Raw genomic sequence first — 27881 nt, forward strand, 5'->3', positions numbered from 1 at the left:
CTGCGCACGTGCGCAATTGCGCACTGCTGGCACGGTCAGAAAAAAATCTGCGTTGCGCACAAAAAAAAATCTAACCTGAATTGAAATGAAAGTAAATACGTTAATAATTCTGTTTGGCAGTGTTAGTCAGTGACTGGCTGCTCCAGTATGCGATTAGAACAATGCCACCTTATCCCATAGTCCAGCCAATCACGCGATTCACATTCACAGAGCCTATTTGATTCATGTGTGCTGGGAGATGGTTCTGGAGTAAGTGCTTTCGAAGAAGCCGATGTAGGTGCTTGTACTTCAAGTAACTGAGGCTCTTGATTGCCATGCTGTACTTGCTGTTGAAGCTGGGCAAACTGATGCCGGATTTGCCTCCATCTATCCTCCTGGCGCTTGTGCTCTTGCTCCAGTTTAGAATCGCGTTCAGCCTGCTGTTGCATCAGAGTTTGCAAAAGTTAGGACAATTCAGCCACATTCTCTTGTCCAGCAATATGGCCACTTATTGCCCCTTGTTGGTCGCTGCCATCTTGTAAATCATCTGCTTCACATTCTGGAACAAGCTCCCTCTTTGCTCGGGTAGACATCTTCTCCACTCCTTAATTGGCCTGGAATCCCACTGCTGCTGCCACCAAATGTGGTAGGACTTGACTTAAGCGGTCAAAGAAGTGCAGGAGACTGATGCTGTCCAGTGTAGCAAGTGATTTATTCACCATTTTGTGACCCAAACAATATTTACAAAGAAATAAAAACGAAACTCAACTCTATAATTAACTCAGTTCAAATAAACATAACTGAACTTAAATCAACGGAAATTAAGGTCAAACTGCTCACAGCTACACTGACCTGAACCTTTCTCATGAAACACCTGAGTTCTTCTGCTTAAATAGTCCACTTAACCAAACAATTTCACATGATTATAATCAAACCTCTACTACTCCTCTTTACTGGTAACATAAACTCCATCCATCCATCCATCCATTTGCTTCCGCTTATCCTTTTCAGGGTCGCGGGGGGCGCTGGAGCCTATCCCAGCTGTCATAGGGCGAGAGGCGGGGTACACCCTGGACAGGTCGCCAGTCTGTCGCAGGGACAACACACAGGGACAGACAACCATTCACACTCACATTCATTCGCACATTCACACCTAATGGCAATTTGGATTATCCAATTAACCTATCCCCACAATTTCACATGATTATAATCAAACCTCTACTACTCCTCTTTACTGGCAACATAAACTCTGTGGTGTAATCAATACATATTACAACAATAAATCTATTTCTTCATAAACCCTCTAAAATCAACTTTATTAAATTATAAGAGTTCTTCCCCTTCTGCACTTGGTCTCTTCCTGTGACCTCAGATGAACCCAGAAGCTATAAAGCAGGAAGTAAAACTACATTTCCTCCTTTTGTTTCTGGAAGAAAGGTAGGTAAGGTAAGTTCTAAACAATACAAATTAACAGTTGAAATAAATAACATGTTAACTTAACAAACTTGTAGGGATTGATTTAAACCAAGATGTTATATTATATAATCTGTAAAAGTGCAAAACATAAACAAACCCGGGATAGTAGATGTTTGCCTATTGCAGACGACATGTGAAATATGGATAAATCAAAACAAGAATGTTAACTAAGAATATAGACAAATCTCACCCACTTTGTCACAAACTATATAATTAATTGCCCAACACTGGTCACCAGTGTAACCACGGTAACGTCTGACCCCACTTCCGCCAATCCCTTTATTGTGGCGGGAATGAACCCTGTATAAGTTCCGGGTCAATCAGCTGCATGTTCCCTGCTCTCCTGGCTGCTGTTGTGCCTGTGGTTGGCGTTCTTGTCAGATATTGACAAATTACAGACTACATACCAGTTGACAGCGTGCAATAACCCGGCCGATTCATTCTTTACACCCTCTTTCAATCGACTCAACGGTCAGGGGTTTTTTCCCCGCAATCAGCCCTGATCAGCGCGGGATGGCGAGCCACCCGACCACCGCTGTATTGCGGTAGGACTTGCGAACCTTTGGACTAAACTGAACTGTTGACACATGACCTCTCACAGGTCAATGAAACTAAAGTGATCACATACTGGACTAAACCTCATCCCACCTCCTTTTGGAACCTAATAAGCTGTTCTGTATTGTCAACATTATTTTTGTTTGTGATATATATGCATATATTTTTTTAATTTTTTTGTACATCTGTCTATATATTTCTCATAACAAACATAATATATATATTTTTGAGCTCTATTTTGGTTTCCTGTGTTTTATTCACACACTCAGGCTCCATAGTCGAAACTACTTCTGATTGCTCATTTTCTATGAAGCTGCAGTCAGGCGCCCCGGTCCTTTACCGCGTTACAAGTGGTGAGCCAGCCAGGAGCCTTTGTGTGTGAATTTTTCTTTTCTTAATTGCTTTGTTTTTGCTGAAAATCAAAAATGGATTCAGTTGCACCTTCTGGTATAAATATATCACAGTCTGTGATGATCTCCGGTGTGTCTAACACAAAAGCTGATAACGAAATTCTTGATTACTTGCGTACTTATGGTAATCTTAACCGTCATTTTTACGTAAATGATGCTGCGAGTACTTTCTTTAAAAACCTGATTGTTGAGTTTGTAGATGCCACTGCTTTTACTACTCTAGAGCCATTTCTGCCATACTGTTCTAAAACTGTTGCCGACCTTGTGATCCGCGTCACAGCTTTGGCCTGTAAGTACGCCGCCACAGAGGACAGCAGCAGTCCCCCTCCCAACTACCTCAAGGAGCTCAAATAAATTGCTGATTGCAGCGCGCACCGGTTTGAGGATGTCTTGAAGACAGTAGTCAAAGGAGCTTGCAAAGAAAAGCGTCTGGACTTCTTTAAGTTACTTGAAGACGTTTCACCTCTCATCCGAGAAGCTTCTTCAGTTCTAAGGTCAAATGGTGGAGAGTCCCAGATTTAAACCTAGTGGGAGTTTCCCCCCACAGAGGGACAAAAGGACCCCCTGATGATCCTCTAATCGCCTGAGCCAAGGTGTGAAACTGGGTGTGGGTCCCAATCAGCCAGAGTTTCGGGTGAGTTCATTGTGAAAGTTTCACACCTTGGCTCAGGCGATTAGAGGATCATCATTTGTCCCTCTGTGGGGGGACACTCCCACTAGGTTTATATCTGGGACTCTCCACCATTTGACCTTAGAACTGAAGAAGCTTCTCGGATGAGAGGTGAAACGTCTTCAAGTAATTTAAAGAAGTCCAGACGCTTTTCTTTGCAAGTTCCTTTGACTACGATGACCTGGATGACTGAGAACCTTCACAGACTTGAAGACAGTAATGAGGCAGATTGGTCAACATTTGCATGAAGCAGGAGCAGATGATGATGGAAAAAGTAAACATGGATATGATGGGGAAAATGGAGTAAATGAGGACAATGGAGTAGAGGAAGAAGAAAGGGAACTGGAGCAGCAGCAATTGTCTTCACCTCCTGCCAGACAGGTTTCCACTGACCAGCACGGGGCACGACCCCGTCAAAGCCAGATTGGACCAACTCCAAGAGTGTCACTCACAGCACATAATCTCAATCCACCACAAATACAAAGGGTTGTTGTTGAGCATGTGGTCCAAAACCCAGACATGAGCGCCACAACTTCACTACGTCTCTGTGCTTTTTCAGGAAGGATTCCTAAGCCAAGCAGTGAAGCAGATTTTGAATCATGGCGTTCCCAAATTGATCTACTGCTTGCCGACCCCAGTTTGTCAGCTCTACACGTCACCAGACGTATTATAGAGAGCCTATTGTCACCTGCTGCTGATTTGGTTAAAGGTCTAAGCCCCAACACATTGCCTTCAGTCATACTACGTGTACTTGACTCAGCTTTTGGAACAGTTCCAGATGGTGAAGAATTGTATGCTCAATACTTAAATATTCTTCAAAATCCAGGTGAACGATCATCCGCTTACCTCCAAAGATCAAGCAAAGACCACGACCAATTCATCCTCAAGATCTTGATGCTGTAAGGAAACACCTGCAAAAACTTCTTGACTCCGGAGTTATCAGAGAATCCGACTCACCATTTGCCTCTCCAATTGTGGTTGCGCGTAAAAAGAACGGCAGTATACGTCTTTGTGTTGACTACCGCAAACTCAATCTGCAAACAATCAAAGATGCTTATGCTCTGCCTAAACTGGAAGACACCTTGCAGGATCCAAGTGGTTCACGGTGCTAGACCTCAAGTCGGGTTACTACCAAATTGAAATGGAGGAGAAGGATAAAGCAAAGACTGCCTTTGTCTGCCCATTAGGATTTTGGGAGTTTAATCGGATGCCACAGGGGATTACCAATGCACCAAGCACATTCCAACGGCTGATGGAAAAATGCATGGGTGAATTAAATCTAAAAGAAGTCCTGGTTTTCATTGACGATCTCATTGTTTTTGTGCCAACTCTTGAGGAACATGAAACTCGCCTGATGAAAGTTCTCACCAGACTTAAAGATTTTGGCTTTTCACTTGAGAAATGCATGTTATTCCAGACATCTGTGAAATATCTGGGACATGTAGTGTCCCAGGCTGGTGTTGAAACTGATCCGGACAAGATTTCTACACTCACGTCTTGGCCAGTGCCGAAAAACTTGGAAGGAATTAAGATCTTTCCTTGGTTTTGCTGGGTACTACAGACGTTTTGTCCAGGGATATTCAGCCATTGTCAAGTCGCTGCACGATCTCACTGCTGGTTATCCACCTTCCCAGAAGAAACTGAGACCAACTATAAAGCCAGAAAATTACCAACTCCAAAGAGCCACTTGGAGGACGATGGACGCAAATGTGTCAGCAAGCTTTTGAGTCCATAATTGACAAACTTACTTCTGCCCCTGTTCTGGCATTTGCTGATTCCAGAAAACCATACACACTCCACACTGATGCCAGTGCCACAGGTCTTGGTGCGGTGCTGTATCAAGAGCAGGATGGAAAAAACAGAGTTGTAGCATATGCCAGCAGAGGTCCTTTACCGCGTTACACCAGGGTGCTGGAGAGGAGAGTCCATCCGTTAGTCGAACCTCAGATACAGGAGGAACAATGCGGTTTTCGTCCTGGTCGTGGAACACTGGACCAGCTCTTTATGCTCTCAAGGATACTTGAGGGTGCATGGGAGTTTGCCCAACCAGTCTACATGTGCTTTGTGGACTTGGAGAAGGCATTCGACCATGTCCCTCAGGGACCGTTGCAAGAGCTTGGTCTGCAAAGCCGGCAAGAAGTCAGACTTGTTCCTGGTGGGTGATGGGTTCTGCCAGGGCTGCCCTTTGTCACCGATTCTGTTCATAATTTTTATGGACAGAATTTCTAGGCGTAGCCAACTGGCGGAGGGCTTTCACTTCGGTCGTCTCAGGATCTCATGTCTGCTTTTTGCAGATGATGTGGTCCTGCTGGCTTCATCAGGTGATAGCCTCCAGCTCGCCTTGGAACAGTTCGCAGCCGAGTGTGAAGCGGTGGGAGTGAGAATCAACACCTCCAAATCTGAGGCCATGGTCCTCAGCCGGAAAAGGGTGGAGTGCCCACTCCGGGTCGGGGATGAGACCCTGCCCCAAGTGGAGGAGTTTAAGTATCTCGGGGTCTTGTTCACGAGTGATGGGAGAAGGGAGCGGGAGATCGGCAGACGGATTGGTGCAGCAGCTGCAGTAATGCGGATGCTGTCTGTTGTGGTGAAGAGAGAGCTGAGTGTAAAAGCAAAGCTCTAAATTTACCAGTCGATCTACGTCCCTACCCTCACTAGTCTTTGGTTTTTTTGAGTTCTGTCTTATGGTTTATGTCTCTGTGTTCTCTAGTTGCTCTGTCTCCCCTGTCAGCTGTATCTCCTTGTCAAGTCCACGTCTCTGTGTTATGTTTCCTGTTGTACTTTGAAAGTCTGTGTCTCATGTAAATGGGTCTGGTTTTGCTTCCTTTGTCTCGTCAGCCCTGATTTGCCCCAGCTGTGTTTCCCTCCTGTTACCCATTCCTTGATTGCTCCTCTGTGCATATTAGCCCTGTTCTCTTTGGTCTGTGTCGCGATCTACCCTCATCTACCCTCATCTTGCTGCGTGTTCTGTCTGCGTAAGCTTATTTTGTATTCTCAGTTTTGTTACCCTTTTGAGTTCAGCATTAAAGCTGTTTTTTGAGTTCATGTCTGTCTCCAGAGTCTGCACTTTGGGTCCTTTTCCTGCCTGCACACAACCGTCACATAACACTGTGTGCTGATTGGACATCAGCCGCTGATAAAGTGGGTTTGCCTATAAAGTGCTCTGTTGGGAAACGAGCTCCAGCAGCTCTGCGCTCGGGGGGAAAAAAACTATATTTACTTATCTTGTGCAGAAAAATGCGCCAACATTGCGTTATATCGAGCACCGGCTGCCCAGTTAAACTGTGACTATCACCAGGTAACGTGGGCGCGTTTGTTGAATTAGCAGCAGGTGTTAAACAGCTGACAGGTGAGGAGGAGGATGCATGCAGGTAAACTGAGGGCCTGTTGAGCTGATCGCTGGTGTCGTGAGAAACACGTCAGCTCGTTCTTTATGTTACAGAAGCACAGAGACACAAGAGCAGGTGGAAAGAGACGATCGTTCGGTGAAAATGAGAATCTGCGAATGCAACATGTGGAACACGGAGAGTGGAATATGTAAACAAACCGGTTAACCCCCCTTCCCCCCAAAAGTCAAACAAAAAAAAACAGCTGGAACACTCTGCACTCTGCACTCTGCATGCCGACTGTTAGCAGAGCTAGTGACATCTCTGAAAACATCTGAGCACTTTTGTAAACATGTTCTATGTTGACAACCTGACCAGACATGTGAAGATTATGGCGCGACATTTGCGGCTAAAACACTGTTAAAAGTGTAGTTGGTGACAGAAAAACGGGGTATTTTAAAACTTTACACCACCACCACTGCTGCCTGTGATTTGAAATGCATTCTGGGATACCTGGCTGCCCCAAGTCTACACAAGCAATCGATTATCTAGGATTGACCTGTCTTGACTTACTTTGCACGGCAACCAGTCAAATGTTAGAGAAGCTGCAGTGGCAGCATTAGCCCCACCCTCTTAGTTTGATGGGTGCGGCTGACAGATAAAATGATTTCAAGGTGAGACATGAAGAGGACAATAGTGCCAAAATGAATTAAATACATACATCATTAAATAATTAATTAAAACTGTCAAGAATTAATTAATTAAATGTGTCGTAAATAAGTATTTAATTAATTATTTCCAATTTTAATTAATTAACGACACATTTAATTAATTATTTAATGGTGTATTTAATTAATTCATTATGTCAGTCCTGGCGTTCCATAAGAAATATTTCTACATTTCCTTCATTAAATAGGTCAATAAAACTCCTGACGTTAGCGATCAGACCCACTCAACATTGGACGTCAGATAGACGTGCAGATTGCCATGACCCAACTTGGACATCAATATGATGTTCAACATTTGAAATTGGGACTGGAAGTCATGTGGATTTATGTGACAGGTACAGGAAATGTATGAAATGAATAAATAGGTTTTGTTTATGAATATCATCAATATGATACATATGAATACAGGTCATTTTAATATGTGTTAGCCTGTTGATTTATTCAGTACATGTGGGTTGTTGTTGTTGTTGTTGTTTGCATTATCCTTTTTAAAACTGTTTATTTATTGATGTTAATTAACTTCTTTATAACCAGGTTAAAACTGTAATTTATTAAAATTAGTTGAAATCTTAAAAACGTTGAAATCAGTGTTTTTTTTAAAAAAAGGAGTACAATGTTTGTAATAAATTTAAAAGAGCTTTTGCATTTCATATGGTTCATTTTTACAAGTATCATGTTTTATTGTGAATAGCTTTGTAAGAGGAAGTGAATGAAGTTGTGATCTGTAGCCTGCTCTGAGAGGGGAAGGTCTTTAACCAAACAGCACGACTGGTATCTGCCCCTTATTGCAAGGAGGAATAATAATTTCCTTAGGGATTAATAAAGTATTCTGATTCTGATTGGTTCAGGATGACCTGCCATTATCCAATCACACATCTGCTTACCTGCATCTTTTGCTCGTTTCTCCTCCTCTTCTTTTCTCTTTTTTCTAAACTGAGGACCTGATGGCTTTGAACCTTTCTTGTCCATCTTCCATTGGTTTTAATTTTGCACTCCAGTATGAACACAAATATCAACCCAAGGATCACCACAACATGATCTAACACACCTACACCTTAGTTCACAGATTCACTTTGTCTAGGGCAGCGGTCCCCAACCCCCGGGCCTCGGACCGGTACCGGTTTATATTTTAAGGTAGACCCTACAATAATACATACAGAGAAAAACTCAAGAATCATATGACCCTCTGTGAGCAAGCACTTTGGCAACAGTGGGAAGGAAAAACTCTCGGAGGAAGAAACCTCCAACTGAACCAGGCTCAGGGAGGGGCGGGGCCATCTGCTGCAGCCAATTGGAGTGAGAGAAGGAAGACAGGATAACAGGCTTTAGCAAAAAGGAAAGTTTGCGCCATCTCCATCTGAGAGAGCGCAGGCTTTTCTCCTCTCTCGCAAATCCTCCATGAGCACGCTAGCGAGGAAAAAGACATGGAGATTCACTGAAACGAGGTATGGAAAAAACGCAAAAACGCATGAAAGATCGTTTTATGGTATATGTACTGCTAAGACAAGTAACTAGCTGGTTCCTTTTACATTGTTTGGTCGAGGAAGGTCGGGAGTTAGAGACGACGCCATTTCATCATTCCTGCGCCATCTCGCACTGCTCCGCCTTTCTTTTCTGAGATCGGAGAGCAAAGTGTTTTAATAGTTCATTGTTTATCTGCATTTTCATGAGTTCTTTGCGAGCAAAATGTTTGTCTAGTGTTCATTGGGAAATTGTTTACAAATACTTTGTGGAAAACTTTATTCAATCTATTGAAAAAAAAAGTATTTGAAACCGATGCACAGATTGTGTTTTATTGTTTATTTTCAATTTGTAACACGGGTAACGCTGCAAATAATACATCTTAGGTGATAGTGAACTGTGATTATGTGAGAACTTAATATGTCCTATGACACTGTCGTTGACAGGTCAGGTTTTTTTGTTTCCCTTTGTGTCTTCCTTTTGATGCATTGCAACGGATCCTGTAATCGATGGCGAGCCAACCCCGTCGACGGACCAATTGACTTTGTTCTGTGCTGCACAGCAGAGTGTGATAGGCCAGCTGCAACAAAAAACCCCACACCACACCACTTTGAACTCACTGTTCCCCTTCTTCACACAAACCTCCTGGACTTACAGACGGTTTATTTTAAGGACTTTTTACGGACTCTATACATCCCACGAACAGGAAGAGAAGTGGGTGTGGGCGGTTGGATCTATTTTTCCTGCTCAATGGTTGTTACAATGTGTTAACAAAGTCTATGAAGTTGCAAATGAATGTTGCCATTTGGATTTTGGTAATTGAGATTGTGGTTCAGTTTGAACGTGAACTTTGTACATTTAGACGGTGCACGCAGGTAAGGTTGTTCTTTTTAAGTGATTACTGTGATTGTACCTCACGGCTGTTACTGAGGAAAATACTGGTACCAAAAAAGAGAGACTTTTATTTGTAATGTTTTTGTATGTTTGTCATTTTCTTTCTTTTGTTTTCTGGGTGAGTAAAATACAAAAGCCTGCGTTTTCAAAACTCACAGTTGCCTGAGTCTCATTCAGTAGCCGAACCTACTGGTCCAAAGCAGTGAGCTCTTCTGCATCAAAATTGGGTGAAGCATGTTTTGATCTTAGAGCAGTGGTTCCCAAACTTTTTTGCTACGCCCCCCTTTGTTTTACAAGACAAATGTTGCCCCCCTCCCAGCACAAACACATCCTCCAACCACACACACCCATATTTTGCTCCATTGCAGTTTATTTCACACCTCAAACATTTAGTAAACAACTAAGCAAATACAAGTAATCTGCAATAAATTACAGGTAGTAAGAAAATAAACTACTAACTCTTTTACGCTGCGTCCACACCTACACAGGTATTTTTGAACACGCAGCTGTTTCGTCCACGTAAACGGCGTTTCGAATCACCGAAAACTGAGATTTTTTAAAACTCCTTTTTTACGTTTACGTGTGGACGAGGAATACAGAGTTCGTCACGCAACGTCAAAGGTATGTGCCACGCTGTGGCCACGTTATTGTTTACATGAGATGAATTGCAGAATGATAGAGACAAAATACTGTTAATCTGACTGTCTGCAGGTTTTACACGCAGTTACTGTCCCTCTGTTTAGAAAGGCAGAGGCGTCACGCTGTGATTATTATACGCGTAGTTGTTTTTTTTCTGTGTGGTACCAAACAAATTTCCCTCGTGTGGGACTAATAAAGGTTATCTTATCTTATAATATTCAACATTGCTATCAATGCATTTTTCAAAAAATGCCTCTCTGTGCAAAATGGGTTCAAAAACATAAACAGCTGTGGGATCCTGTTTGTCCGTGATTTAAACAGCCCAGCGCTGCTCCTGACGCAGGGAAAACCAATCCTGCAGGGAGACCTACCTCAGCACTTGTGCAGGTGAAACCAAAGGGAAGATTTGCTTCACCATATTTTCTAGTCTTTGGCTTGGAAGGAAGTTGGTTTGGAAACATATTCAGCAATGCTTCATCTCCTGCTTTGCGTTTGTTTGGGCGCCCCATCAAAAACCCGTCCATTATGCTAGCAGTGTCAAGCATTCTTTTTTCCTGTTCATACCACACCCCCCCTGCAATGGTTCTGCGCCCCTCCCCTAGGGGAGCGGGCCCCACACTTTGGGAAGCTCTGTCTTAGAGTATTACAGACACATTAGTGTTACACACTCTTCTGGACAAAGACCTCTGATGTTGTATCAGAATCTGCTAAATTCAAATTTCTGGTACTTTTGTTTTCTTCTTCTTTTTCCTGACGTTGTTTTCTCCTGGAATCACCTCATCTGTCACAGCTGTGGTGTTCTACTCATTGTCAACCACACATTGTCATTGACTGACTGGTTAGCCAATAGCTGATTTTCTGCCTGAAACTTGGTCACATCCTGGCACCAAGAATTGTGCCATGTTCAAGGTCACTTAATCGACCCCTTTCCCAAACCGACTCTGAGTTTAAAAGTCAGTAGAAAATCTTGACCATGCCTACATGTCTAAAGGCACTGAGGTGTTGCAATGTGGTTGGCTGATTAGAACATTGACATGGACAGTTTCTACTCATAACCAAGCGCTCAAAGTGTTTTTTGCAACTAGCCTCATTCCTAATTCAGCTTATGCACAAGAGACACATCAACTTGGAGCAGGGGTGTCGAACTCCAGGCCTCGAGGGCCGGTGTCCTGCAGGTTTTAGATCTCACCCTGGGCCAACACACCTGAATCAAGTGATCAGTTCATTACCAGGCCTCTGAAGAACTTAAAGACATGTTGAGGAGGTCATTTAGCCATCTGAATCAGCTGTGTTGGATCAAGGACACATCTAAAACCTGCAGGACACCGGCCCTCGAGGCCTGGAGTTTGACACCTGTGACTTAGAGATTAGCCAGACCAACAATGCATTGAGTTTTTCCTTTCCAGTCACCTTTCTCACTCACTATGTATTAACAGACGTCTCTGTTTTGAATCATATCTGTTATTAATCTCTGTCTCTCTTCCACAGCATGTCTTTATCCTGTCTTCCTTCTCTCACTCCAACCGGTTGCAGCAGATGGCCGCCCCTCCCTGAGCCTGGTTCTGCCGGAGGTTTCTTCCTGTTAAAAGGGAGTTTTTCCTTCCCACTGTCGCCAAAGTGCTGCTCATAGGGGGTCATATGATTGTTGGGCTTTTCTCTGTATCTATGAAGCGCCTTGAGGCGACATTTGTTGTGATTTGGCGCTATATAAATAAAATTGAAATTGAAAATTGAACAAGATTTGCATCAGATGATGGGCACGCAAGACCAACATTCACGCTGACCAAGTAACACATGGCAGCTCAGTGCTGTAGTATTAACAGAAGAAAGCTGCTAGAGAGACTCCAGCACAATGGGAACATTACTAATCAGGATGGCCACAATGACGTAACTCTGGTAGAAGAAAATAGTTTCACTGAACTAGACTCTGCCCAATGACAGATGCACTGACAGAGTTTAGGGTGAAGATTGTGGCAAGACTATAGGCAGCTGCACAACTGCCACAACAACAGAAGAAGCTTGGAAGCCAAAAGGAAACCTGGAAGAATGTTAGTTAGTGGGCTAACAGAGATCCAAACTGGTGTCCCAGTTGACACAACCAGGATGGACAATAAGCCCTACAAGAAAAGAGAAGCAGAGGCAAAGATCATACATGGCCTGTTCTCCAAAAGCTGATTCAGGGTGTACTCCAGCTGCAAGAGAACAATGGTCAAAGGGCAAAGCCACCCTGACCTGACTAAGCAAAGCTGGTTGTCCGGTTGAACAGATAAATCAGGTGCTTCCACATGAAGCCGTGGTGTTGGCAGCATCTGATCATCTAAAAATGATCCCTATGAGTGCCACCTACTCTAGTCAGAGACACATCAGATGATGATAAATTGGTGATTAAAAATTGTTGTTGTTGGACTGCGTGATGGCCTTATCCCCGAGAAGCCATCCTGTAAAAGGAGGAACCAGTTAGAAGCTGTTTCCAAAACAGCCGAGCAGATTTAATCTCAAATACGTGATTATCTGTTTGTTGTTCTGCCACTTAAAGGACATTTAAGGACGTCTTTTGAGTGTCTAGTGACACTTATTGTCATTTGCAATGAAGGACATATTTTTTATGTTCATCCAGCTATTTAATAAATTCAATATCTATGAGCTATAACATCTAAAATAATACAAAAATATATAAATGTTTCCTGCTGTTGATAGTTTAGTGATGTAAGACCAGACGTCTGTTATCATATTACATACATGTCACATATCAATGAGATGCTGTACACTCCTACTGACACAGCAGAGAGATAACGACGGCTATTCAACATGGTTACACGACACATTCGAGCTGCATGATGCAGACAAAGTGACTGAATCATCTTTTTTGTTGTCTATTGTCATCAAACCAGCAGACAAAGCTGATGTCAGAAGAAGTCAGAGAAGAACTTCAGGCCGTGCACTGAAAAGGTATTTTTTTCTTGTTATCAAACAACATTTGGAGCTTCTACAGCTCAGTTTTTGGTTGTGCTGAAGCAAAGCTCTAAGAAGTCACAGTGTCGATATTCAGCATAAAGAGAAAAGCTCACTGTTTGAATTTATTTACAATCACAGTTTTTCAAAATTCTGACTGTAAACAGCTTTTACAGCTTTGATATTATCTGACACTCGAGATCAGGTGATGGGATTTAATTTAAAGGTTCCCATGTCCCAATGAGCCATTTACACTGACCAGTGTCAGTTTCACTGTAAAACATTTATAATTTATCTCCAACATTTCTGAGAGAAAGAAGTGAATTAACAAAAACAGCAGACCTCAGGACGGATTTAATTAACAGATACATATGCATACAGATGCATTATTAAATTTATGTATCCCAGATAATTGTTTTTCATCTTGTCATGGGAGAACCACCCCTTCCTCCCAAGTTAACTGCAGCCCAAGATAGCTAGTTTGGGTATTTACACAATCACAACCAGTGAAAAGAGCAACCAAAAGCCTGCACAGCCACAGATGTACTAGAAGCCAGAAGCTCCACTCAGCTGAGACTGAAGAAGTCACGTCATGAGTGACGAAACGTTTCTCCCACTGAAAATGTCCAGATGAACAGAATCAACCTTTTGGGATTTACTTACCTGGATGATTGAGCACGCATCAACTTAGAAAGCACTACGTGTAGATAAAGTGCTTGTGAGAATGGGTGAATGAGGCATGTTGTATAGAGCGCTTTGAGACTCCGGGAGAGTAGAAAAGCTCTATATAAGAATCAGTCCATCAAGACGTTATTTTATTAATATAAAACAAACAAAAATTTTTGCAGCACAAAACAGCACAAACATAGCACAGTTGATTGACACCAATATTGTTTTATTCCATTAATATGGGGGGGCTGGTTGACCTCTGATGACCTCTAGAAATTTTTATTAATATCTTTAAAATGATAGCAGCACAAACAAATTTTTTTGCAGCACAAACGTAGCACAAACGTTGGACATCAATTTTCTTTAATTTGGGTAATATGGGGGGGCTGGTTGACCTTTTGACCTTTACCTTTTCATTAATATCTTTAAAACAGAGGCAGCACAAACGACCATTTTAGCAGCACAAACCAGCACAAACATAGCACAACTGATTGACACCAATTTTGTTTGATTCCATTAATATGGGGGGGCTGGTTGACCTTTGATGACCTCTAGAAATTTTTATTAAAATCTTTAAAATGATAGCAGCACAAACGAAATTTTTTGCAGCACAAACGTTTGATACCACTTTTGTTGGATTTGAAGAAGGTGGGGGGGCCAACTTCACTCACAGACCTCTCCAGTGTCACGGATGAGTGATGAATGTATCTGCTACTGGAAACCATTGTGTCCAGTGAAAGTCAATCGACTTTTTTAAGGAGAGTTGTTAGATGCTGTGCTCATGAGGACAATGGGTTTTAACTTGCAGCACAACACAAAGCTGAAATACTGGATCAACGATCAAAACACTTAATTGAGCAGAATTAAGTCAAAATGTAATATCCTGATATGACACATCACACATGATCCAGCATTGTTCTAAGAATGCAAACTTTCTTATTGGAAGTTTCCACAGCTGCCAGAAAGGGACAGATTTCTGGCTGGTCTTAATGAGTGGTCGTTGCTCTCTCGTTTTCTCTGGAATTGCTGCACGGAGGATGAAACACCCATGATAAGCGCTGAGGTGTGTGTCTTTGTCAGAAATGAGCAATGCTCAGCTTCCAGGTAAGGAGAAGTGGAACCAGAAGATATTCAAATGCATCTCTCCACAGCTGCTGAGGAATTCTACAAAAAACAAAGTTTGTTAAAAACATTTGCAGGTGAATCACCACTGATTTATCAATGACATCCATTTACTCAAAAATTACTGACAACTGGATAACTAGAATATATAGTTTATAATTTCAACATTGTACTGTAAGAAATGGAACTTTATATGACAAATGTGGTGTTGTGGGATTTTTAACAAAGACCCTACAAAACTTTACAGTACTCATGCTGCCACACTTCTGATGGCTAGGTGTGCAGGTCCTGCTTTAAATTTTAAGATTAAGAAATCTAAGTGATAAGAGGCCAGTTTGAACTTGCTTATGAACCTACATCACTGAGGCTGTCTCTCCTGCATGAAGTCCAGGTGCTGGTTTTCCAGTGTGTGCGTCTGATGGCCCAAAGCTGACTCAGAGCTGTAACACCATCAGTGGCTGCAGTATGGAACAGGTGTGGGTGTGTCCTCATCTCCCAGAGGAGTCCAAACCGTCATCAAACAGCCCTACAGACACAAAAACATGTGAAAATATAAACAACCAGACTATCAGCAGTGATTTAAGTACTTTAAGACCTCTGTGAAAATCAATTACAGTATATATCACAGAATTTAAGGCCTTTATGATCACAGAGCATACAGAGAAAAGTACTAAACTGAATCAATTTCAGCTTTCGTTTCTCATGATGTATACTGTATTAATTAAATTACATTATCTGTAGCTTTACCACACATTTGCCACACAGGTGTAGATACTGTAGGTTCAGTGAATGAATCTGTGCACTCACATATTAAATGAGCTGAAATCAGTAGTGTGATCTCCAGTCTTTATATGCTGAATGAGACAACTGACAGCTGTTATTTTAATCAGCCTGTCTCAGTTGTTTTAACTCTAAGTATCACAAAGTAATGTGGTAACATCTGGACTGACGAGTTTACTGTCAGCATTTTAATCGCTAGTTTAAAGGCTGTAGGCTGCAGCCGTTGCTCTAACACTGTATAAATGTAACAGGCCTCAGTGCTGGTAAAACTTTCATAAGCTAAAATGACCTTAAAATAACGGGGCTACGTGCGGTGATGCTAGTGTTAGCCACGTTAGCACGTTACCTTCACAGGTGGTCAGACTGAGTAAACAGGCACTCAGTAAGAGGTTAGCTCTCCGTTTCGCTGCAGGGTCCCTTCATTCTTCAATATCCGTGTCGAGCTGAGTGTAAATCCCGAGGCTGAACGGCCTTTGTACAAGCTACAACAACAAACAACAAACTTTATTTATATAGCACATTTAAAATCCAGTGGTGTACCAAAGTGCTTAACATGCAAGAGAGTAGCATGAAGTAACAGGGAAGGATGAGGGCTATGGCAAGGTACCAAAACATGCTAGCAGGGTGAATGGAATTAAAACACAAAAGCATAATAATTGCATATAAAAGCATAAAAGGAAACTGAGTGTAAAGGATAAAAATTTAAAATGATTAAAAGTAATTAAGAATAAGCATTAAGCTAACTGACAAGCAGGCGTTAACTGGTAGAAAAGGCGAGGCTAAATAAGTGGGTTTTTAACCGCAATTTGAAGGGATGGATGGAATCAGACTCACGTATAGCGATGGGGAGGTTATTTCATAAATCAGGTGCAGCCAAGGCAAATGCGCGGTCACCTCTAGTCTTCAGCCGGGAATGAGTACCAAGAGTGGCTGGGAAGATGATCTTAGTGCTCTAGTAGGGGTTTATGATCTAAGTAGCTCAATGAGGTAGCTTGGCGCTATATTGTTAATAATTCGGAAGGTAAGCAGCAGGATTTTGAATTGAATGCGATACTTAATGGGAAGCCAAGGCAGGTCAGCAAGAACAGGGGTAATAGAGACATGGCACCGACTGCCAGTAAGGAGACGAGCAGCCGCATTCTGAACAATTTGGAGTCTATGGAGGAGAGTAGAGTTAAGACCAAAGTAAAGTGAGTTGCAATAATCCAACCTAGATGTCTCAAAGGCGTGGATAAGCTTTCCAAGGTCCCTATGTGGAACATAATGTCTGACGGAAGCAAGATTTAACAACAGAAGACACTTGTTTGTCGAACTTAAAAGAGCTATCCAAGAATACACCCAGGTCACTAACAGTGTCGTGTAGTGATGGGATTTCCGGCTCTTTCGGCTCGGCTCACTAAAAAGAGCCGGCTCTTTCGGCTCCGAACCGGCTCTTCAGGTTGTTTTGTTGCTTTAATTATTTAATCATTAACAATAATATAAATTTATGCAGAAAAGGAATTACTAATGTAAAAAAAGTGGTTTTATTTATATATGTTTATATATGGGCCCTAGAGACAAAGCACGTACAAACTCTAAAGCATATACAAACTCCAAAACACATTTCTAGCGTTTACTGAACTTCCAAAGCAGAGCTACCCAGATCACTTAAATTACACAATTGAAAGCATGTGTGTATTGTTTGTGTATTTATAGACAAGCACTCATATTTATTCAAATAATTTTAAAAAAATGTTCATTTACCTGTTACTGCCACACACCAAATCCGGTTGTTGATATTTCCTGGCTTGTGTAGCCACTAGGAAACAAAAGCTCAACACTGCGCCCTAGCATCCTGGAGCACTTCTGTTGTCTTTTGTACGTGCTTCTGAGTTTTTACGTGTTTTGGAGTTTGTACGTGCTTTGTCTCTAAGGTCCACCATAAATATACTTTATTTATTCACTCCACATAAAATGTAATAAATAAATCATATAATACAAAAAACAACTATTTACATTTTAAACTTTTAACTATTTAAATTTTCAGCTTTTTCCTTTTAAACAAATTTAACATGAAACAACACAAAACACTGCAAACCACAACACAATTAAATATAAATTAAAATATTAAAACAAAAAGAAGATGCACATTCTCTGTCATATGGGCCTGCATGATTTCTGAATCCTTTATCATCTGCAACTGAAAATAGTGGATGATTACTATACCTTTCTAATGTGACCTTGTTGTCCCTCGCTCTCTTTCTCTCCCGCTCTGTTCCTGTGCTACTGGGAGTGTAACTAACGCCCCTCCCCCCTCTGCCCAGCGCAAAGTACAGGCGCGCATGCGGAGTTTAGCGGAAAAAAGGGCGAGAGAGAGGGTGAGAGAAAGAAAAAAAAAAACAAAAACCCCACGGCTCCCAATAAGGAGCCGGCTCGCGTCGTTCACTTCAAAGAGCTGGCTCTAAGAGCCGTTTTGTTCGCGAACGACCCATCACTAGTGTCGTGAGGAAACTGTTGAAGGAACCGAGGCGTCACAGAGTTGGTCATGGGGGACTCTACTGTCAAACACAATAATTTCAGTTTTCCTGTCATTTAGAATAAGAGAATTGCCTGCGGGCCAATTTTTGACCTCACGCATGCACTCGCGAAAGCCGTACAAAGACATAGAGGATCATCAGTTAGTTCGAAATACATCTGTATGTTGTCGGCATAACAATGATGTGTAATGTTATACTAAGGGGAGCATATACAGTGAGAAGAGCAGGGGGCCAAGGACAGAGAAAGGGAAATGTATTTTGAAATGCAGTTTATTAAAGTGGAATTCAAAAATGTTTTTTGAAATGACATTTTTAAAAAGCATTTTAAAAATGTCATTTCATTAAATTGGAATTCAAAAATGAATTTACAAATGGAGAATTTATTTTACAATTCATTATTTCAGCACAGAATTCTTTATTTCGACGTACGTGGCTCTTGTGGTCCTCCACAGATATTAGGTAATAGTTCACTTGGGAAAGTAGTTTCATTTTATGTCGTTGTTTAATGCGCCTTGAGGCAACTGCTGTTGTTGGCGCGTTATATAAATAAAACTGAATTGAACTGAATTTCTTATTGAGTCTAAAGTATTTAACAGGATTACGCCTACACAAACTAAACGTGTATGTGGGAATTTTCTGTTATTCTGGATGTAAGTTGCATCATTTTTGTGTCATATTTTGTTTCTCACATCCAATCAATATTTTAACCTAAAGCAAACAACATTTCAGTTAAATGATTACAGAAAATAAACCGTCGAATCTGCGGAAAATATTCCTCCTGGCTGTGAACGCCACGTAAAGACCGTCCCTCGTGCACTCTGGTACTTGTAGTTTTTCAAACATGTTTTTCGGTCTACAGCGCGTTCATACAACTACACTTCCCATAATGCACGTGGGTGAAGCTGTCCGACAGACGGTGAGTGTGTCGAACATTTACTTGTTTTGAAAGTTTAGCATTAGCTCGCTAGCTCCTGTCGGTATGTCTCTGTTATCTTGTTTTTTTTTTTCTTAACTGTAAACGTGCCCGTGATTTTAAAAAAGTCTTTACTGAATAATAACGGGGCGAGACCCGGTACGGGATTTCCTGTGCTCCACGTGACAATGTATACCGCAAACACCCGCGAGCTTAACAGTCCCTTTAAATTAGCCAGCCCGGCTAGCTGAAGGTAGCTAGCCGCGTTTGAAAGTAAAATAATGAGTCAGCGAGCACGATGCGTGTGGCCAGCTTGGCTCAAAGTCGCTGACCCGTCCTTCCCATGTGCTGCTCACAACGTTTCACAGAAATATGCCCCCCCACACTCCGCAGTGTGTAAGGGTTGGTTGTGCTGTGGGAGCTGTTACCTGTCATGGTTAAAGTTTACCTGTCACTGAAGATAAAGGGCTGTTCACGTTTACGTGTGATAAACCATTGGACGTGGGATTGCACCTGCCACATTCATAGGACACAAGGGAAGGATGAAAATCGTGTGCCACCCCTACAGTGACTGGGGGATTCAGTGCTAAGGAAAAAAGAAACTGGGATGGCCCAACAACTGCCATGCTTGATATTATTTACATTTCACCTTTCATTTAATTTATTGCATTCATTTAGAGCATAGGTGTCAAACTCTGGCCCTTGAAGCCATACCAAATTACTATCAGAGCTGGCCTACTGGCCTACTGGCTTACTGGTATTATACAGCTAATATATATGTTGTTTAGTATTAAGCTTTGCTTGTTCCATATTCAGTTTTTCAGCAAAACGTGTTTGAGTCCATAAGAAAAGATTAATTCTTATATCTGGAGGAATAAATATATTTCAATAAATATTAATGTTAGCCCGCGACTTTGTTCCAGTTTTGAATTTTGGCCCACTGTGTATTTGAGTTTGACACCCCTGATTTAGAGCATGCTTGTCCCTTGTTGAAGCCATTGTATCGTACTTTTTGGGCTTTTTAGTTATTGCAGCTTAAATATTTAGTGCATGAGAACTGTAAAGGCCCCTTTTTTATCTGCTCTGATAAGGGTCCACTCCTGAACAATAATAGTGTAATAGAAACAATAATAATCGTAATGTTTGATGATGGTCATAGTGGCAGCAGGAAATGTCATATTTCACACCGTAATGCTTACTGCTGTCTCGTATTTGACGATAACTTTTTTTTTGAGTTTTCAAGGCTGTGACATCATCAGTGTGATTTTTTTCCTCTGAAAAACCAAATAAATAAATTGCACAATACATGTTTAAGCAAATCTAAAAAAAAAATAAAGTCAGATGTAGCAAATATGATACAAATTATAAATCATATACAGAAATGAAAAGAAATAAAATCTTTTTTTAAACAAATTTATCAGATGGTTCAATAAACTTTCATTTTCTAGCAAATATTTCTTATTTCAGGCTTTAAGACACAGCTTCAAGGTGAATGAACAACCTGCTCTAACTTCACCTATACAACTGTGTGTTGTCATTAAATGGCATGACTCGATGTTAGTCCATGAAGCACCGGTGGCTTGTTACACATTGTTCAGTCTGCCCCAAACTTCATGTTTCACTAAAGTCCCAACCTGAGCGCATCTTTCTGCCAGCAGTCAGGGATAGTCTGAGCTCGACCTAGTGGGAACTAAATAATTTAATGTTTTATTAGTTATTTGATGGACTTCTTCTTATTCACCTCATGTGCTTAAAATAAACGTTAGCTGCAACGTGATGAAGGCTGTTTTATGGGCTTTACTCCTGAGTGTGGTAGTGTGCCACCTACCAGCATTCAGTGAAGCTGCTCCAGCACTACATGTCTGAGTAATATAGAATTACCAGTTAACCTAACCTACTATCTTTAAATAACTTGCTTATGCAAAAGCCAATTAAAGTTTAATCCAAGTTATTGCAAGAAAACCTGAAACTGCATCTTTATCAGCATAATCCAGCTGCAGCATATCTCGAGGTACCCCAGGTTGGGGCCCTATCATTGCTTTCTGCAGCTTTAATTTCTAGATATGGAAACCTGGAAACTCGGACCTCTGCTGTGCTGGTAGCAGTTTCTGTATTTAAGTCTGCAATGATGGAGGTAACAGTGGGACCTCACACAAAAATAATGTTTTGAGTTTGTATTTTTAGATTCGTTTTTTAAGTGATGTTGTAATTGTAATCCACAATTACACACACACGAGTCTGAAAAATGGAAGAGATAACAGAATGTATAGATTATAAGAGGTACGCACAGGTACGTTTGATACTGTTAATCATGAAATTCTATTAAAAAAACTGGAAAGGGTTTAGGGGAGTGGTTTTGGACTGGTTAAAAAGCTATTAGGGAAAAGGCAACAATATGTACAAATAGATGAATATAAATCTGATTTGATGCATGTTGCTTGTGGAGTACCTCGTTTATTATGTGCATAGTCTGTGCAGAATCTCGCAGAATTGAAAGTTTGTAATATTTGCAGATGACACAATTCTGCTGTGTTCAGGTGTGGAATTGCCACAAGTTTTGGAGATGATCACACAGGAATTAACGATATTAAAGAAGTGGTTTGATATAAATAAATTATCATTGAATCTCGATAAAACCAAATTTATGTTGTTTGGAAACCAAAAGAAGAATATCAAAGTAGAAATATGTGTTGACAATGTATGTTTAGAAAGAGTCAATGAAATAAAATTTCTTGATGTGATCATTGACCACGAGCTCTGTTGGAAACCACACAGTACTTATGTTTGAGGGAGACTGGCACGGGGAAAGCCCTGCATATGTTATACTGTGCTTTACTACTGCTGTATACGAGCTACTGTGTAGAGGTCTGGGAAAACACATACAAAAGTAACACTCAAACAATACCTAGAATACAGAAAAGGGCCATTAGATGAATAAATAATGGAGGGTACAGAGATCATACAAATGGACTGTTTTTCAAAATGCAAGCTATTAAATTCCAGGACTTGGTGGAGTTTAAAACAGCGCAAATAATATATAAAGTAAAACAAATAAAATGCTTCCAAAAGAAATCTGTAAATTGTTTATAGAAAGAGACGGTGGGTATAACTTAAGAAATAGAATTTAAAAATACAAAGTTATTAGAACAACTTTAAAAAGTATGTCTCTGTAGCAGGAGTTAAATTATGGAACAGTTAAACAGAAGAAATGAAAGAAAGTAACACAAACCGGTTTAAAATGAAAGATAAAAAACACTTTTAGCAAATATAAGAATGAAGAAAACAGAGTTAACTCAAGGCAGTAATGTTGTTCGTAATAGTGTTTTAGTTTGTTTGTCTCATCATTTGTGAATCTGCAAACGTTACCACCAGTGTTGGTCAAGTTACTTGAAAAAAGTAATCAGTAACTAATTACCGATTACTTCCCCAAAAAAGTAATCCCGTTACTTTACTGATTACTTATTTTCAAAAGTAATTAATTACTTAGTTACTTAGTTACTTTTTTAAAACACGCTTTACACCCTGAATAGGTGATAAAGCGATAGATCTATTTACAAGTAACTAGTATCTAGTTACAAGTAACGCGTTACTGCCCATCTCTGGTTACCACTCAGTCCTTATTTATATGAAAGTAACTATACTGTGGTGGGGCTTCTTTATTTGTTTTGTTTATTTGTTTGTTTTGTCTTTGCTTTACTTTTGCTTCATATGTTGTTTGTTTAATTTAAGGCTAAAAGAAAATTAAATCAATGAGGTCAAACTTGAGGGGGTAGGGACTAATAAGTGTATACTTCCGCCGACTCCTTTTCAAACAAAAGAACAGAATGATATTTGTAATGACTGACGGCACATGTTTGAAAACAAAATGAGCTGAACTGATTTGTGATACCATTCCTTACATTACTGTTGAGCTACTGTGTAACATGAGCTAACATACATGATCAAATAATTACACACAGAAACCACATCGCCTCCCAAAGGAGGACACACGTGCCTTTAGTGTTTACTGAATTTCATACAGTCGTGTATTACATGTTACAAAAAGTTTATTATGGTAACTTTGTAATGCAATAAATATGAGTTAAACCCAACATTGGCTGTAAATACACGTTTTCAAAAAGTGGTAATGATGTGTTTGCATCTCAAGATAAGAGCGTTTTAAAGTCGCTTCTTTGAACGAGGCACAGAGATGGATATGAAGTGTCACTGTGCCAGCCGTGAGGATGATGTGGCCACTGCATGTGCCTGGATTACTTTTGTTTTCTGATTGTATGGAAGGACTTTTAATATTCTCCTCTCTTTAACATCTAAACACGGTTTAGGTACTATAGTTTACTGATATTAAAAAATTTGATATGTCAAAGCAAAATACTATTCCTCCAAAAGGAGAACCTGTCCATGCCTTCATCACCTCTGGACTACTGCTGTTCTCTGAACATTCCTGTTTGTAGTTAGTCCAAAGCACTGCTGCATGTGCTGTAACACGTATTAGATGGCGTGATCATATCACTCCAGTTTTAGCAGGTTTACACTGGCTCTATTTTCTCTATTTTCATATTGATTTCAAGAGTTTTCTTTTACTTCCATAGTTTAAAATATTATGGCAGCTGCATGAATTTATATAACTCCAAAACTTACACCATCGATCTAAATGCTCTTGCATGCAGCCAAGGTCTTAAAGCATGGATGCATTTCTTAGTTGCATTGTCTGGATTAACCTCCCACTTGATATTCACACTGCAGAGTGTATGCAGTCTTTTAAATCCTATCTTAAAATTCCCTTATTTACCTCGACTTTTAATTCAAGTCGAGTTTGAGCCTCATCGGGTTTTACGTTCTCTTTTTTATTAGTTGATCTATGTCCCCCCCCATTTCCTTTTTAATGTTCTGTAGACATAAAACTGACATTGACATGCACAGACAGCTTTTCCTGAATTGTACCTACTGCCAGTCCAGAGGGAGTGCAAGAAAGAAGGAGCGCATAGAGCAGAAAAGTAGTTCCCTTTTCCTTATGGTACTTTAACTTTATTTCTGTGACAATAATTTACCAACAATTGTTGGTTCTGTAAAGCTGCTGGCACGATGTCAGCATTATTGTCAGCAGATGTTAACATTAGGCCACATTTTATAGTCATCAATACGCAAATTTTGGGAATGTCAAAGAGTTGAATTTCTTGAAACCTTGTATGATGGATCCACATGTAACACTGACCTGGAGTTTGTCAGGTGATAGGGCGCTGGTCCCCCCCAAGTTCAAAATTTCAACATAAGATCATTTATCAGCTGATAGTGTTATGATTATGAACATAGCAACATGTCAGCATACTGGACATGTCATGGCTCTGTGTGCGGGCAGGCAGAGGGGAGGATCCAAATGCAGGACTCAACTAAAAACCGCAGCTTTATTGCTGCTGATGAACAAAACATGACCTGAACAAGGAACCCTGAGAACAGAACCACACAGGCACAATCTGAGGGTACGATGTGACACAGAGAAACACGGGACTTAAATACACCGGGCGCAATCAGAGAATGGAAAACAGTAGGAGACTCAGCTGGGAGAGATTAGGGCTAACGAGACAGGGAGCGAAGCTAGACACACTGACATATACATGGACCTTCACAATAAAACAGGAAATAACAACACAAAGACGCAGACTAGACTCTGAACTACACCGGCAGGAAAAACGAGGACACCAAAACAAAACCTACGAACTAAACCCTTAAACAGAATAAACTGAAACAGAATTGTAATAATAATCAAGAAAGGACACGAATCATAGCTGGTTTTTGATTATCGATTAAAATCGATTCTAATTTGGATAATGTGATATCGAGTCTTTAAAAATCCTGAATCGATTTTTAAATATCAATTTATTTTGCCCAAAACGCCAGAATCTCAGGTTTGCTGACATCAGAGGTGAATGAAGAGTATATGGTGCAGACTATAGCTGCACGCAGCTCCACATATTGTTTCTCGGATCCAGTGATCTGAGGGGGTGAAACCTTTTACATCATGTCTTCTTTATCCCATTGTTCATGCTGTTCATGCTCAACGCTGCATCGTGCCGTCTGTCTTGCGAGGCGTGGTCTGATGTGCTGAACACTTCTTAACACCGTGTTGTGGTAATGCGGTGCTGCCATAACACTGCGCTGCTGTTTCCACAGCTGTTCGTGATGCGCACGCTGTGATAAGTACACAGCTCAAGTAGCCTGTGGACTATTGTCTTCGATAATGCAAGTGATGGCACCCTAGCTTTGAAATTACCAAGGAAGAAGCCAGGGCTCATCCTTTGGGCTCCTCTGATCAAGCTCATCCTTTGCACCTTTCAAATGCAGTGAGGATGGGGCACTGCATGACATTAGCGTTTGGTAGGGCACAATAAAGAGTCATCATGAGGCTATATATGCTATGATAACTGCCACACTGAAACACTTGAATTCAAATTTGAATTGCCAACACCTGAGCTGGCACTAAAATTCTCTCAACTTTAATTTAATTTAGAATCATTTATTGTAAAATCATATTTAATTAGCTGATCTCTTCATTGCTATTAAGGAAGCTTGCATGAGTCCTCCACCCCTACTAGGAACCATCTGGTCATAAGAGACAAAACTTAGCATGTAAATGAAAAACATTTCAGGTTTGCAGTTTGCCATTGATGCTCAAAGACAAAGTTAATTTACACCAGTGCATTTTTACAAAGGCTGGTGGAGCCAGCGGTTCAAATTTAATTTGAGAACGGCTGCATTTTATCTTTCGTCATTAAGGGTGGCTGTAGCTCAGGAGGTAGAGCAGGTCACCTACTGATCGGAAGGTCGGTGGTTCGACTGGCTCCTCCAGTCTGCATGTCAAGTATCCTTGGGCAAGATACTAACCCCAACTTGCTCTCCGATGCATCCATCGGAGTATGACTGTCGTTAGAAAGCACTACGTGTAGATAAAGTGCTTGTGAGAATGGGTGTGATTGGGTGACTGAGGCATGTTGTATAGAGCGCTTTGAGTACTCCGTGAGAGTAGAAAAGCGCTCTATAAGAATCAGTCCATTTACCATTAGATAATTGTCACCGTGTCCCTCAGGTTGATTGACCTGCTTAACGTCATAACTTCACATGGAGATTTGCACACAAGGATGGATAATGTGTCAATGATGCATCTTTTCTTCATGCCACAACAACACGTCATATAGTTTGTTTTCCTTGCCTCTGCTTCGTGTATGAAACTTCTTTTTTAGCTTTGCCTTTGTTATCTTTCTAGAGACTTATCAGAATATCTCTTGGTGTTATCTGTCTCCACCTACCTGTCCATCAAAGGTAGTTGGTGGTAGGCAAGTCTCAGCAGTAGCCATCTATGCATTGTTTCCAACAACCTAGGCTCTTGTGGCCCACTCAGTGGATACTCCATTGTTCCTCCTGCATCTTGCAGGTCTTGATTCCTGTAGACCAGGGGGGGCAACTCCAGGCCTCGAGCGCTGGTGTCCTGCAGGTTTTAGATATCACCCTGGGTCAACACACCTGAATCACATGATCAGTTTGTTATCCATTACGGCTTTTACTATACTGGTCTACTTGATTTTCATAGTTTATTCGATCTTTATTATTTATTTTAAGTTATTATAGTCAGAATGTACAGGACCGGGGATGGGGAAGAGAGAGAATAAGAAAAGAGAAGAAAGTTAACAGAAGGAAAGGTGAAGAGAGCCAGAGAAACACAAGCAACACAAAAACAACACAGCAACAATCAACATAAGCAAAGACCCCCCAGCAGGGGCCCGACAGAGCTGCTAACCCTACCCCAGGCAGGGTAAACGTTCCCGTGCTCTATTACTCATCGTAGGCATCTAAACCGCTTCTCTGGCCCTTCAACCAGGACCAGTTTGCCACGGAGACCCTAGCAATATATGAGTTAACCTGCTTTACAAGCAGGCTGGACCCTGACCTGCTCTGCCCACAGTGACTCTACCATCTGAACTGTTAACCTTGCATTTAGTCATTTCATAATGCGTTCTTTTTCAAAGATGAGTAAGAAGAAAATACTGTTGTACACAAAAAAGAGAACCAAACAAAAAAACTGCCTGTTTTTGTGTAGAATAAAGACTTAGGGCTGAAAATCACTCATGAAGTGTTTTTACCATCTCTGATTGTTTGTTTAGAGTGACGATGATAGACTTAAGGGCGCTGGCATTAACCAGAAAGACTTCATACTCACAGTGGAGCACAGGTGGTCTAGAGTACTTGTTTATCACTACAGTAGCTCTAAACACTCGATATATATTACCAGCTTTTCACCAGTATGTCAGTTGTGGCACTGGTACCAGAGCTGTTTTATGATGCTGCTAATGCAGATGCTAAACCAGAGCAGGCTCTTCTTATGGAAGCTGAGACCCTTCAGTCTGTGCAGCAACAGGACGGTTTTCTGTAACTCGGTTTTGGCAACTGTGATGAACGTTGCCGTGGTCTGCTTGAAGAGCAGCTTCAGAGCTGGTGACTGAGTAAAGGTAGCTCTGTGATTGGCTGCAAACTGGAATGAACAAAGTGTTCTCCATCAGTGGAGCTCCTTCTCTGACAGGCTGACTAAGCTCTGCTGCCACAAGAAGACATCAGACAGGAAATCATGCATGCAAGTTGTTATCAGCCTCTATTTTTGATATCATCCCATGACTGTGGCAGCAGAGGGTTTATTGCTGCTGAGGGGAGGGGGGGGAGTGCTGACTTACTGAGCTCTAACGGGACGAAGGATTTCAGATGGTTCCAAAAATAAAATGTCAGTGTTGCCATTTTGGCAAGTATTTGT

The 27881-nt window shown here is 41.1% G+C and overlaps 1 protein-coding gene across 3 annotated transcripts in view; it reads left to right on the top strand.

The window, feature by feature from the left end:
• The first annotated feature begins 18954 nt into the window (after window positions 1–18954).
• The window catches only part of fhit (fragile histidine triad diadenosine triphosphatase), a 124941-nt gene continuing 116014 nt past the window's right edge, over window positions 18955–27881 (top strand). The window contains exon 1 of one of the 3 annotated variants that reach the window (XM_087850452.1): window positions 18955–19090. The gene's annotated coding sequence lies outside the window, so the exon portion shown is untranslated. Of the gene's footprint in view, window positions 19091–19130; window positions 19152–27881 lie in introns of those variants that run through there. The other 2 variants (XM_087850450.1, XM_087850451.1) reach the window with 2 other exon arrangements.

This window comes from Neolamprologus brichardi, chromosome 13, assembly GCF_056152115.1.
Source record: "Neolamprologus brichardi isolate AB-2024 chromosome 13, ASM5615211v1, whole genome shotgun sequence".
NCBI classification, from domain to species: domain Eukaryota; kingdom Metazoa; phylum Chordata; class Actinopteri; order Cichliformes; family Cichlidae; genus Neolamprologus; species Neolamprologus brichardi.